The sequence below is a fragment of the Bos taurus genome, chromosome 22, assembly GCF_002263795.3.
Source record: "Bos taurus isolate L1 Dominette 01449 registration number 42190680 breed Hereford chromosome 22, ARS-UCD2.0, whole genome shotgun sequence".
In the NCBI taxonomy this organism is placed as follows: Eukaryota; Metazoa; Chordata; class Mammalia; order Artiodactyla; family Bovidae; genus Bos; species Bos taurus.
The window spans coordinates 55,975,411-55,990,234 of record NC_037349.1 but is presented as its reverse complement, the minus strand read 5'-3'; the positions used below and the strand labels follow the sequence as shown (position 1 = coordinate 55,990,234).

The 14,824-nt window shown below is 41.0% G+C and overlaps 1 protein-coding gene across 7 annotated transcripts in view; it reads right to left on the bottom strand.

Annotated features, from left to right (window-relative positions):
• TMCC1 (transmembrane and coiled-coil domain family 1) overlaps positions 1-14,824 on the bottom strand; it is a 155,861-nt gene that overhangs the window by 113,728 nt on the left and 27,309 nt on the right. For 6 of the 7 annotated variants that reach the window (XM_024982574.2, XM_024982573.2, XM_024982575.2 and 3 more), the window contains one exon: positions 122-177. The gene's annotated coding sequence lies outside the window, so the exon portion shown is untranslated. Of the gene's footprint in view, positions 1-121; positions 178-14,647; positions 14,705-14,824 lie in introns of all 7 variants that reach the window. The other variant, XM_059879594.1, reaches the window with a different exon arrangement.

Here is a 14,824-nt window from a genome sequence, read left to right as displayed (position 1 = left end):
TTTTTTCCTTTAAGTCGTTACTCCCAACTTTTTAGTTTTCTTGATAGACACGGTGACCAAAGCATTTTGGTTTGGCTATGAACCAAATTATTTCACTGACGCTAACAAATTGGATACTTGCCTTTATCACTCTTCCTCAAGCACTTCTAAGGTGTTCTGGAATCCTTTTAGGGAAAGCTGAAAAGCAAACATTAAGAATTACAAGGTAGGAAACTTAGAAGAGGGGAGTTTATTTATAAACATAGGAAAAAACTGAGTATACACATAACAAAATGGTAACATTTAGCTCTCAGTGGTAGTACAGGGTAATTTTTTCTAGTGTTTTTCAGTATTTTCTCATTTTGCAAAGAAATAATGAAAAAAAAAACTATAATCAAGAAAAAACAATTTGAGGAACGTCAATATTAAAAAAAAAAGTATATTTCATAAATCTTTTTACACTATGATACGGAATTAGGAATGGATAGTCCATTAATTCTAATCTTAAAGTAAAATGAAATGCAAAATAAGTGTGTTAGTCGCTCAGTCATGTCTGATTCTTTGCGACCCCGTGGACTGTATGTAGCCTGCCACGCTCCTCTGTCCACAGAATTCTGCAGGCCAGAATACTGGAGTGTGTTGCCATTCCTACTCCAGGGGATCTTCCCAACCCAGGGACTGAATCCGGGCCTCCCGAATTGTGGGCAGATTCCTTACCAACATGAAAAGAAGCATAATTTTATAAGCAAGTATCTTTCAAGTAGCTTCCAATTCTCCATCCACAATTTTGCGTTCAAAAGCAACTCTTAATAAGTATGTCTACCATGAATAATTGAGGCTCAAGATGCACCAAAATGGAAAATTCCCTGGAAAACAGCCATTACCAGAGGCAATTTACTCAGGCCTGTGTTTGGGGGGCATCTGCTTTGTGCTCCAAATTACACAAACAAAGCATCCTACCTTACCCTCAAGGAAGTAATCTAGGATGGAAAGTGAGTTTACATACTTGAAGCTTAAGAGAAACAGCACAGAACAACATAATTAAGTGCTAGAATGTGTAAGGACAACTATGATTACCATAAGAAGTGAAGAAATCCGATGACACTTGCCTCGAAAAGTTTCAAGAACAAAGAAGCTTTCACTACACTTTGAAAGATGAGAAGATGGATGAATGAGCAGGAAGATACAGGCCGAGATTCCCAGCTGCAGAGCAGCACACACGCTACACACTGGGGGCCAGTGAAGAGGCCAGATGACTGCACTGGGGGTACTCATCCTGAGTCATCTGGAGAACTGGGTGGCTGGTGGGCAGATGTGAGGGGGGACTTTCCATCTTTAACTTTTTCTACCTCTCGAAGTATATACATTATGACTATTCTTATGTCAGGAAAAAATAAACTTACACATTTGGAAAAAAAAGAAAGTAAATACATGTTTTAATCTCAAGGGGAAACATTTTAAAATTATAGAAAAGGACATAACTATTGTGCTAGCAGAAAGGAAAAACAGAATTAAAATATGCAAATAAATACAAAAAGGAGGGAAAGCAAGACTGCAGATAAGACATATAAAAAGGAAAATATAAGATATCAAATGCAAACCCAAATACCCCAATAATTATATTAAATCTAAGTGGACCAAAAGAAAAAGACTATCTATCACACTAAATAAAAAACGGAAATCAATCCCTGGTGGGCCAGTGGTTAGGACCCGGCACTTTCACAGCAGTGGCCCGGTTCATCCCCTGGTTGGGGAACTAAGATCCCACAAGCCCCGTGACGTGGCCAAAAAAAAAAAAATTCTCTATTATGATGTGTAAAAGAATCATGCCAAATATAGAGAACAATTAAAATAAAATGTATAGAAAGGGTTAACAAACATAATCTAAACAAAAGCTGCTCAAGCTTTATTAGTAGTACTCAAAGTAGACTATAATTCAAAAAGCATTAATGGAGGTAATATAATTCATAGGATTAAATGCAGAACTCATTAGAAAGACATAATTTAAAATTTATATGCAAGTAATAACATAGCCTCCAAATGCATAAAGCACAATTTAGCAGACCTACAAGAAGTGAAATATATCTATAATCATAATGGAGAAATTTTTAAAATCTCTCATAATTGATAGAATAAACGACCTAAATCGGAAGAAAAAGAGAGTTAGATCTGAATAGCATGGTTAACAAACTGGGGACCTAAACAGACATTTGTATAAGACAGTACCCAATAACTGCAGAATACTCTATCAAGTTCAAAGAGATCACTTACAAAAAGTGACCCATATGCTGAGCACTAAATCAAGTCTCACAAGTTCTTCTCTGACCACAATGTGGACTCCTAAGGTTCACAGTGGATAAAACCACTCTCTCCCCACCACCCACAATGCCACCTGACCAAACCTGCAGACAATGCAACAGGGATGGAGTAACACAAGATGCTAGACAAGCACCTATAATCCTAGAGGTAAAGCTTTCTTTCTAACCAAAGGAAATACAGCCCCAAGAGCATGCAGGAATTCCACTGCAGTCAGGACGATTAAATCACAAATTTTGACCAATTGCTGGACACTGAATGTGGGCCAGTATGAGAGTGCCAAGTCTCAAGGGACTGCAATCAGGAGAGAGGCTCTACCCTATTACAGGCTTTTCTGCCAGGAACCTCAAAGGCTGTGTGTGTGGGGGAAGGGGGGTGGGGGGGAGGCAGATAGAATCTGAGAGAATGCAAAGAAGCTTCTTATCCCAGCCCCCACCCTTGTGGAGCTTGGCAGCCAACGCCAATCAGCCCAAATCTACCTCCTATTAGCTTAGGGACTTCCCTGGTGGTCCAGGGTGGTTAAGCCTCCGTATGCTCCCACTGCAGGGAACGAAGATTCTGCATGCTACATGGTGAGGCCAAAAAAATAAAATACAGGGGCAGAGAAGGCTGCTTTGAATAGGAAATTCAAACAAAAACTACTATTGGTTAAAATCTATTAAGAAAAAACTTAAGCTTAAAAAAGGGGAGGGAATATAAAACCTAAGATAGACACAGCAGTTGAGGAAGAAAAAAGAGGGGGAACAACTCCACTCCTAGAAACAGAAAATTTTACAAGAGACCCAGGTTCTAGTGCCTGCCTAAATCTGAGGCGTACCAGATCATCACAGAACTCCCCTCAACCTCCACTATCATGCTAACAGTTCAGTTCAGTTCAGATGCTCAATCGCTCAGTCATGTCTGCCCCTTTGCGACCCCATGGACTGCAGCATGCCAGGCTTCCCTGTCCATCACCAACTCCTGGAGCTTGCTCAAACTCAGGTCCATCGAGTCGCTGATGCCATCCAACCATCTTATCCTCTGTCATCTCCTTCTCCTCCTGCCTTCAATCTTTCCTAGCATGAGGGTCTTTTCCAAGGAGTCAGTTCTTTGCATCAGGTGGCCAAAGTATTAGAGTTTCAGCATCAGTCCTTCCAATGAATATTCAGGACTGATTTCCTTTAGGATTGACTGGTTTCATCTCCTTGCAATCCAAGGGACTCTCAAGAGTCTTCTCCAGCACCACAGTTCAAAAGCACCAATTCTTTGGCACTCAGCTTCCTTTATAGTCCAACTCTCACATCCATACATGACTACTGGAAAAATCAGAGCTTTGACTAGACGGACCTTTGTCAGCAAAGTAATGTCTCTGCTAACAAGCTTTGAGTAAAAATAATGGAATATAGCTGCAATAAACAAACTCACTGTGTGAAACAGCACAAAGAGAAAACCCAAAGCTAAGCCGGGATATAATGGACACTAGGGAAATTTGAAGTCTTTGGTTTCCATGGCAACAACATGTATCAATGCTGGTAACCATAGCAATAATACTCTTTAAACATAGCCCAACCCCTAACAGATTAATTTAAATTCTACCTTAAAGGCTCAGCAGAAGGAAGCTTGCAGTCTTCTCCAAGCATATCAGATATTCACCTCAGTATTTCCTGTTCTACACAAAATGGACACCTTTCAACAAGAACTTATGAAGCATGCCAAGATCAGATCAGATCAGTCGCTCAGTCATGTCCGACTCTTTGCGACCCCATGAAACGCAGCACGCCAGGCCTCCCTGTCCAACACCAACTCCCGGAGTTCACTGAGACTCACGTCCATTGAGTTAGTGATGCCATCCAGCCATCTCATCCTCTGTCGTCCCCTTCTCCTCCTGCCCCCAATCCCTCCCAGCATCAGAGTCTTTTCCAATGAGTCAACTCTTCGCATGAGGTGGCCAAAGTACTGGAGTTTCAGCTTGAGCATCATTCCTTCCAAAGAACACCCAGGACTGATCTCCTTCAGAATGGACTGGTTGGATCTCCTTGCAGTCCAAGGGACTCTTGAGAGTCTTCTCCAACACCACAGTTCAAAAGCATCAATTCTTCAACACTCAGCTTTCTTCACAGTCCAACTCTCACATCCATACATGACCACTGGAAAAACCATAGCCTTGACTAGACAGACCCTTGTTGGCAAAGTAATGTCTCTGCTTTTGAATATGCTATCTAGGTTGGTCATAACTTTCCTTCCAAGGAGTAAGCGTCTTTTAATTTCATGGCTGCAGTCACCATTTGCAGTGATTTTGGAGCCCAGAAAAATGAAGTCTGACACTGTTTCCACTGTTTCCCCATCTATTTCCCATGAAGTGATGGGACCGGATGCCATGATCTTCGTTTTCTGAATGTTGAGCTTTAAGCCAACTTTTTCACTCTCCACTTTAATAAAAACATAGTTTGCAGAAGCAAAGCAATGATCAGAACTAGACTCAGAAATGCCATGGTATGAGAATTATCAGAGAATTTAAAACATGATTAATATGGTAGAGAATAATGGAAAAGGTAGACAACATGCAAGATCACACAGGTAGTTTGACAGAGACGTGGAAATCATAAAGAATATAGTGGAAATCCTAGAAAGAGAAACATGGTAATAAACAACAAATTATTTTAGTAGATTTGAAACAGCTAAAAAAGAATCAGGGAACTTGAAGACAGGCTCACAGAAATTACTCAAATTGAAACGTAAAGAAGAAAAGAAGTAGGAAAATAAAACAAGAGAAAACATCCAAGAACTGTGGGAAAATATCAAATAGTGTAATATACTCAGAATGCCTAGAGAAGAAAGAACAAAGCAGAAGAAATATGTGAATGGTTAAGTGACAAGACACCAAACTACAGATTTAAGAAGGTCCAAAAATGTCAAACAAGACTTAAAAGAAACCTCAAAACTAGGCATAATAGCTAGCTGAAATAATAGCTGAAAAGAAAAAGGGAAATCGTGAAGGCAACCAGAGAGGGAAAACATAGTATATACAGAGGAACAAGGATAAGGATTATAATAACCTTGCTGTCAGAAACTTTGCAAGCAAGATAATAGGGGTTTAGCAACTTTAAAAAAATGTTGAAAGAAAAAGATTGTTCAACCAGTATTCTATATCTAGTGAGAATATCCTTCATAAGTGAAGAGGAAATAAAGACTTTTCCAATGTGTAAGTGCACTTTTTGGTGCAGCCACTATGGAAGACAGTATGGCTGCTGCTGCTGCTAAGTCGCTTCAGTCGTGTCCGACTCAGTGCGACCCCACAGACGGCAGCCCAGCAGGCTCCCCCGTCCCTGGGATTCTCCAGGCAAGAACACTGGAGTGGGTTGCCATTTCCTTCTCCAATGCATGAAAGTGAAAAGTGAAAGTGAAGTCGCTCAGTCATGTCCCAGTCTTTGTGACCCCGTGGACTGCAGCCCACCGGGCTCCTCCGTCCATGGGATTTTCCGGCAAGAGTCCTGGAGTGGGGTGCCATTGGCTTCTCCATGGAAAACAGCATGGAGTTTTCCCTAAAAAGCTATCAAGAAAAAACAGAGCTGCCTTATGACCCAGCAATACCACTCTTGAACGTACATCTGGAGAAAACTCTAATTCAAAAAGATACATGCACCCCAATATCATAGCAGCACTATGAATAATAACTAAGACATGGAAGCAACCTAAATGTCCATGAGTAGAGGAATGGATAAACAAGATGTAGCGTGTGTACACAATGGTAAAATACTCAGTCATAAAAGGAATGAAGCAATGCCATTTGCAGCAACAAGGACAGACCCAGAGAGTATCATACGAAGTGAAGTCAGTCAGAGAAGACAGATATCACAGAATATCTGCGGAATATTATATGTGGAATCCAAAAAAATGATACAAATGAACTTATTTACAAAACAGAAACAGACTCACAGAGAAAATGAACTTACAGTTGTCAAAGGTGAAAGCGGGTGAGGATAAACTGGGAAATTAGGGCTTAAAAGATATACACTACTAAAACAGATAAACAAGGCCTACTGTACAGCACCGATAACTATGTTCAATATCTTGTAACAACCTAAAAAGGAAAAGAATCTGAAAGGGAATACATATATACACATACGTATAACTGAATCAGCTTGCTGTACACGAGAAACTAACACAACATTGTAAATCAGTTCAGTTCAGTTCAGTCGCTCAGTCACCTCTGACTCTGTGATCCCATAGACTGCAGCACATCAGACTTCCCTGTCCATCACCAACTCCCGGAACTTGCTCAAACTCATGTCCAGCAAGTTTCTGATGCCATCCAACCATCTCATCCATTGTCATCCCCTTCTGCTCCTGCCTTCAATCTTTCCCAGCATCAGAGTCTTTTCAAATGAGTCCATTCATCGCATCAGGTGGCCAAAGTATCAGAGCTTCAGCTTCAGCATCAGTCCTTCCAATGAATATTCACGACTGATTTCCTTTAGGGTTGACTGGTTTGATCTCCTTGCAGTCCTAGGGATTCTCAAGAGTCTACTCCAGCACCACAGTTCAAAAGCATAAATTCTTCAGCACTCAGCTTTCTTTATGGTCCAACTCTCACATCCATACATGACTACTGGAAAAACCATAATTTTGACTATATGGAACTCTGTCGCTAAAGTAGGATCTCTGCTTTTAATATGCTGGTGTGTGAAATGAGTGTAATTGTGAGGTAGTATGAACATTCTTTGGCATTGCCTTTCTTTGGGATTGGAATGAAAACTGATCTTTTCCAGTCCTGTGGCCGCTGCTGAATTTTCCAACCATACTTCAATTAAAAAATCTTAATTTCAAATTTCTTACATCAAGTATTCACGATATGTAATTCAAAACAGGAAAGAATACTCAAAATAAACATACACCAGTATTTATTATTAATTAATGTCACATACAAATAGCAGGCTTCCCAGGAGGCTCAGTGGGTAAAGCCTCCACCTGCAATGCAGGAGACACAGGTTCAGTCCCTGGGTCAGGAAGATCCCTTGATGGAGGGCACGGCAACCCACTCCAGTATTCCTGCCTAGAGAATTCCATAACAGAGGAGTCTGGAGGGCCACACTTCATGGGGTCAATAAGAGTCAGACAAAACTGAAGTGATTGAGCACGTACACACACTTAATATAAATGTTACATTTCAATATGCCTTCAGAATGTCAAACTCTGCTCAACTGACCCAGAGCCAATCTTAAATCTCTCTAGAGTAAATGGATGAACACAAAGTTTAGAAATAAAACTTAGTCATGTTTTTTGGATTTTAACAACGTCTTCAACTCCTGCTCTTTCTCCTTCACTGTAGGTCATCTGAAGTGGTTTCAGTGGGAACACATACTTTATGCTTTGCTACACTGCAAATTTATTCAGCAGTTCTATTCTTGAAGTCATTATTTCTTCTCATGCTTCTATTTTATAAAGGACAACATTTTTCCGGCTCCCTCCTAAGGGTATTTGTGATTTAACAACATCTTTTCCCAGCCTGGTCATTCACACTCAAAACAAACCTTTCTCTTGACCTCCTTGGTTTATAAATGCATAGACAAGAAACCCAAGAGTTGAGCCAGAAATGAGAAAGACGTAATCAAGTAAGTTCAACAGATATTTACTACTTTGAAAAATGAAATCTCCTCAGTCACAAATATAGCTTTATCACATTTCCTTGTGGCTCAGATGGTAAAGAATCTGCCTGCAATGAGGGAGACCTGGGTTAAGTCCCTGGGTTGGGAAGATCCCCTGGAGCAGGGAGAGGCTCCCCACTCCAGTATTCTGGCCTGGAGAATTCTATGGACTGTATAGTCCATGGGGTCACAAAGAGTCGGACACAACTGAGCAACTTTCACTTCACTTCACTTCACTTCACTTGAGTTCACTCAGTAAATATGGCTGAAGCAAGAAGACCTTACTAAAAGCACAGTGACTACAAAGAATGGGTAGCTCTAGTGCCTTGGCTTAAACTGTTCTGTAAATGAACAAACGTGCAAACATGAGAATACAAGATACTAAAATACAATGCTCCATTAAAAGTGAGAAATACGGTCAAAGTTAGACTGTCCAGTGAGTAGTTGCTAACTACAAGACAACAAATGCACTGGTGGAATCTGTCTGCTGTATTTTGGAACTATGGAACCTATTTAAGGCTTGCAACTTACAAGCGAAGGCTTGGACAGTAAGTTGCATTTAATTTCAATTTCAACTCCTAGCACTGTAGCAGCTACACAGCTTCCTCTAGCAACACGGAGGTCAGCTGGGCAAGCTTCCAGAGCAGCTTGGACACAGCTTATAGGAGCTAGGGTGGGCAAAAAAGACTCTGTTCTCCAAATACTGCAGATCTATGCGATCTATGCTCTGACCACTGACTGTTACTTCTGATCACAAAGATGCAGAGAGAGGTGCTCATTTTTGTTGCACCTTTCCTCCTTATCCCTCTGATCCCCGGTAGTTGCAAGGCCCTCTCTCTCTAGCTAAGTGACTTCCAAGGGATTTATTTAAAGGACTGGTATCCTTCTTTCTAATACTCTGGCCACCTGATGTGAAGAACTGACTCATTGGAAAAGACCTTGATGCTGGGAAAGATTGGAGGCAGGAGGAGAAGGGGATGACAGAGGATGAGATGGTTGGATGGCATCATCAACTCGATGGACATGAGTTTGAGCAAGCTCTGGGAGTTGGTGATGGACAGCGAAGTCTGGCATGCTGCAGTCCATGGGGTCGCAAAGAGTCGGACAGGACTGAGCGACTGAACTGAACTGACCCTTTTTCCCCCAATCCATCTTCCTACCCCTTACCCCCACTATTGGCAGCCAGACACTGAAGACTAAGACATTCAAAAGCAACTGCATACACATTCTTCTGAAATGTACGTGGGATACATTTAAGGACAGACCACATAGCAGCTCACAAATTAAGTCTCAATATATTTTAAAAGAGATACAAACTATCTTCAATCAGAATGGGATGAAGTTAGAAAATAACAACAGAAAGATAACTGGAAATTCACAAATTTGTGAAAATTGAACCACACACTATTATATTAACAAATGAATCAAAGAAATCACAAGGGAAATTAGCAAAAACTTAGAGACGAATGAAAATGAAAACATGACATTCTAAAATCTATGGGACACTTAGAAAGCCGCACAGAGGCGGAAATTTATAGACTATAAATCCCCACACTAACAAACAAGAAAGATCATAAATCAAAAACATAATCTTATAACTTACAGAACTAGAAAAAGAGGAATTAAACCCAAAAGTGGAGAAGGGAGGAAATAAAGAAGATGAGAGCAAAAATCAATGAAACAGAGAAGAGAAAAACAATAGAGAAAATCAACGAAACTAAAAGCCGATTCCTTGAAAAGATGAACAAAACTGACAAACTTTGAGCTAGAGTGACTACTAAGAAAAGAGGACAGACTCAAAATCAGAAATGAAAGTGAGGACATAACTATCAATTCTATGGGAATAAAAAGGATTACCAGGGTACAGTATGAACAAAGGTGTGCAACAAATTGTACAACCAAGATGAAATGGACAGATTCCTAGAAACACAAAATCTACCAAGACTAACTCAAGACTTTGAACAGACCTACAAAGAGAAAGGAGATTGAATCACTCATCAAAAATCTCTTGACAACTTAACAGTAAGATGTAAGAAAGAGAAGTGAAAGTCGCTTAGTCGTGTCCGACTCTTTGCAACGTCCATGGGATTCTCCAGGCTGGGATACTGGAGTGGGTAGCCTTTCCCTTCTCCAGGGGATCTTCCCAACCCAGGGATGGAAGGCAGGTCTCCTGCATTGCAGGCAGACTCTTCACCAGCTGAGCCACCAGGGAAGCCTAAGGTGTAAGAAAGGTTACATTTAATGCAAAATTGTAAATTCTTTTCTAATTAACACTCAGATTACGTGTTATTTGAAAACCGTTAGTACTTTACTGAAAAGTCTGCATTTCTTTTGTAAAGAAAAGATAAATGCATAATGTGTAACAAAGGCTAAGTCCTGATAGAAAATAATATGGAACGATACTACTTCCTCATCAATTCATGTTTTTGTACTTAACACTGTTCAAATATAGACTGTCCTGTCCTTTTGTTTGTACTTTTAAATGCCTTAAAAATGCAAGATGTAATATCCTAGCTGGATCCACAGAAATTAGAAAAGAATCCTACTTTTTTTTTTTTTCCCACTATGCTTTCCTGAAACCAGAAGAGAAAGCTTATTTTATATCCATCTCATGTTTTAACAGTATCTACTCAGGCCAGAGCTAAGATATATTTAATCTCACACTCTGTCTTCCTATCACACAAAGTCCCTTCCACGAACTAACTTGCCTTCAAAAACCTGACAGTGGCTGCTGAGATGAGGCAAAAGTTTAAGCACTGGGCGCACTCAGAGAAAACTAAACCAGTGAACCCAGGATCTGTTCAACAGTGGGGTCTCTCAGGTGGGCTTCTTCCCCTTCCGGGAGCAATCTATACAACAGTTTCCGAACTGTGCTCACAATGCGTTCATTCTCAGGATCACGACTCTGGAGCACACACATAAACCATGGCACAGCCAGAGCCCCCCAGACCCGTTCTGACAGGTCCAGGCCAAGCAACTGCAAGGCTTCCGACTGTGCCCCCCTCAGGCCTATGCGACCCAGCCTCTGGCTCCAGCTTAGGTTCCTTTCCTTCCTGTGGGCCTAGTGCTGGCTTTTGAGCAAAGGAAAATAAAGCTGTCAACCGAGTGGATCAAACTTCCAGCAGGATAAACAGAAAAAGACTGTCATACAAATTCCTTCAAATGAGCATCTGCTCCATAGAAATGAAGGCAACTTAAAGTTATAAAAGACAATACAATGAAAATTCAGTATATTTTAACTTTTTTTAATGATTAAAAGAATAATACTCAAATATGCTACTTTCATCAAATTATAAACCAGCCAGCCTAAGTAGAGAACAATACAACTCAAAGCCAAATAATACCAGGCAGAGCTATTTTTTATTTTTCTATGTTGATTCCATTAGGTAACATGCTCCTGAAAAATGAGGTCTTTTTCATCTTAACATTTTACAAAATTCTAGGATAAAAATAGACGGTTTATGGAGGGGAAGGGGTTGTTAGGTAGGGAGAGTATATTATTATTAACGGCAAACATCAACTAATAACGCATTAATTATTTGCCAACATGAGAAACATGAGCAAGAGGACAGTATTTCTGGAAAGCATTAAAATTACAGATCTAATCATTCATTCAGGAAGCACTACCCAATGCCTACTCTGGTCAAAACTGCAGTACACATCAACACATATAAAACCCTACATTGGGAAAAGTACTGACAGGCATACCACTATGGAAAAGTAATTCCCACATGTGTTATTTATTTGTATCTTAAGAACAAAATACTATCAAACTAAACTAAAACTCAACATTCAAAAAACTAAGATCATGGCACCCAGTCCCATCACTCAACGGCAAATAGATGGAGAAACAATGGAAACAGTGACAGACTTTACTTTTTAGGGCTGCAAAATCACTGCAGATGGTGACTGCAGTCATGAAATTAAGACACTTGCTCCTTGGAAGAAAAGCTATGACCAATCTAGACAGCACAGTAAAAAGCAGAGACATTACTTTGCCAACAAAGGTCCGTCTAGTCAAAGCTATGGTTTTCCCAGTATGTATGGATAAGCTCAACATTCAGAAAACAAAGATCATGGCATCTGGTCCCATCACTTCATGGGAAATAGATAGGGAAACAATGGAAACAGAGTCAGTTATTTTGGGGGGGGCTCCAAAATCACTGCAGATGGTGACTGCAGCCACGAAATTAAAAGACGCTTACTCCTTGGAAGGAAAGTTATGACCAACCTAGATAGCATATTCAAAAGCAGAGACATTACTTTGCCAACAAAGGTCCATCTAGTTAAGGCTATGGTTTTTCCAGTGGTCATGTATGGATGTGAGAGTTGGACTGTGAAGAAGGCTGAGCGCTGAAGAATTGATGCTTTTGAACTATGGTGTTGGAGAAGACTCTTGAGAGTCCCTTGGACTGCAAGGAGATCCAACCAGTCCATTCTGAACAAGATCAGTCCTGGGTGTTCTTTGGAAGGAATGATGCTAAAGCTGAAACTCCAGTACTTTGGCCACCTCATGCGAAGAGTTGACACATTGGAAAAGACCTTGATGCTGGGAGGAATTGGGGGCAGGAGGAGAAGGGGATGACAGAGGATGAGATGGCTGGATGGCATCACTGACTCAATGGACATGAGTTTGAGCAAGCTCCAGGAGTTGGTGATGGACAGGGAAGCCTGACATGCTGCAATTCATGGGGTCGCAAAGAGTCGGACACAACTGAGCGACTGAACTGAACTGATGGATATGAGAGTTGGACTATAAAGAAAGCTGAGCACCATAGAATTGATGCTTTTGAACTGTGGTGTTGGAGAAGACTTCAGAGTCCCTTGGAGTGCAAGGAGATCCAACTAGTCAATCCTAAAGGAAATCAGTCCTGAATATTGATTGGAAGGACTGATGCTGAAGCTGAAGCTGCAATACTTTGGCCACCTGATGGGAAAAACTGACTCATTAGAAAAGACCCTGATGCTGGGAAAGATTGAAGGCAGGAGGAGAAGGGGACGACAGAGGATGAGATGGTTGGATGGGATGATGGACATGAGTTTGAGTAAGCTCCGGAGTTGGTGATGGACAGGGAAGCCTGGCGTGCCGCAGTCCATGGGGTCACAAGGAGTCAGACATGACTGGACGACTGAACCACATAAGACGGTATATCTAAATCTAACCAATGAGGTCTCACCTCATTAAGACATCTCCTTCCAGGTATCACCAGAGAGTACCTCAAGTTCTACATCTAATTTGCGATCTTCTTGGAAAACAAAATAAAATGGTCACCTGTTTTCTTTCAGCATTCCTTTTTTCTGTGAGGGGCACTAAGCTGCCTAAGACAGAGAAACCCGAGTTCTCTCTCTCCGTCTTCTACATTCTCTATCCCTCACCAAATGCCACCTAAATGCCACTTTTTTTTTCTTCCAGTTTTATTGAGCTATTTTACATACAACGTAAGTTTTAGGGCTTCCCTGGTGGCTCAGCTGGTAAAGAATCCGCCTGCAATGCAAGAGACCTGGGTTCAATTTGGGAAGATGCTGTTTTGGGAATATGCCCTGGAGAAGGGAACGGCTACCCACTCCAGTATTCTGGCCTGGAGAATTTCATGGACTGTATAGTTCATGGGGTCGCAAAGAGTCAGACACGACTGAGCAACTTTCACTTTCATGGTATAAGTTTAAGGTGTGCAGCATAATATGACTCACATACATCATGTAATGATCAGATCAGATCAGATCAGTCGCTCAGTCGTGTCCGACTCTTTGCGACCCCATGAATCGCAGCACGCCAGGCCTCCATGTCCATCACCAACTCGCGGAGTTCACTGAGATTCACATCCATCGAGTCAGTGATGCCATCCAGCCATCTCATCCTCTGATATTCATCATCTCATCTAGATTAAAAAATAAGAAAGAGAGAAAAACTCTTCCTGTGGTAAGAACTCATGGGACTTACTCTTCTAACAACGTTCATATACCTACCATTCTGCAGTAGTAATTAATCATGTTTCTCATTACATCCTGAGTACTCATTTATCTTATCACTAGAAAGTGAAAGTCGCTCAGTCATATCCGAGTCTTTGTGACCCTATACAGTCCATGGGATTCTCTAGGCCAGAATACTGGAGTGGGTAGCCTTTCCCTTCTCCAGTGGATCTTCCCAACCCAGGGATCCAACCCAGGTCTCCCGCATTGCAGGCAGATTCTTTAGTAGCTGAGCCACCAGGGAAGCCCAAGAATACTGGAGTAGGTAGCCTATCCCTTCTCCAGCGGATCTTGCCAACCCAGGAATCAAACTGGGGTCTCCTGCATTACAGGCGGCTTCTTTACCAACTGAGCTATCAGGTAAGCCCTTATAACTAGAAGTTTGACCCTTCTGACCACTTTCATCCAATCCTCTACCCTCTCCCCACCTCTGGTGATCACAAATCTGATCTTTTTTCTGTAAGTCTGTTTGTTGAAGTATGGTTGACCTACAATACTATGTATGTTCCTGGAGTTCAACCTAGTGATTTGATGTTTCTTTACATTACAAAATGATCACCTTGCTTCTCAAATATTCTTGAATTATTTCCTTTCTATCCTCTCTACTAACACCACTCTTGTTTAATTAAGTAAGTCACAGATTTAGAACACCAACTATGGTTACCAAAGGGGAAAGGGGGGAGAGGATAAATGAGGAGTTTGGAATTAACATATATATATACACACTACTATGTATAAAATAATCAACAAGGACCTACTGTATAGCCCAGAGAACTCTACTCAATACTCTGTAGAAACCTGTATGGGAAAAGAATCTGAAAAAGAAAAAACATTAATACATGTGTGAATGTGTGTGTATTCACAAAATTCTTGGATAGTTCCCTTGGCCTAAAAAAATCTATGCTATTTCAGTGACTGAGTGAGGCCTGTGTATA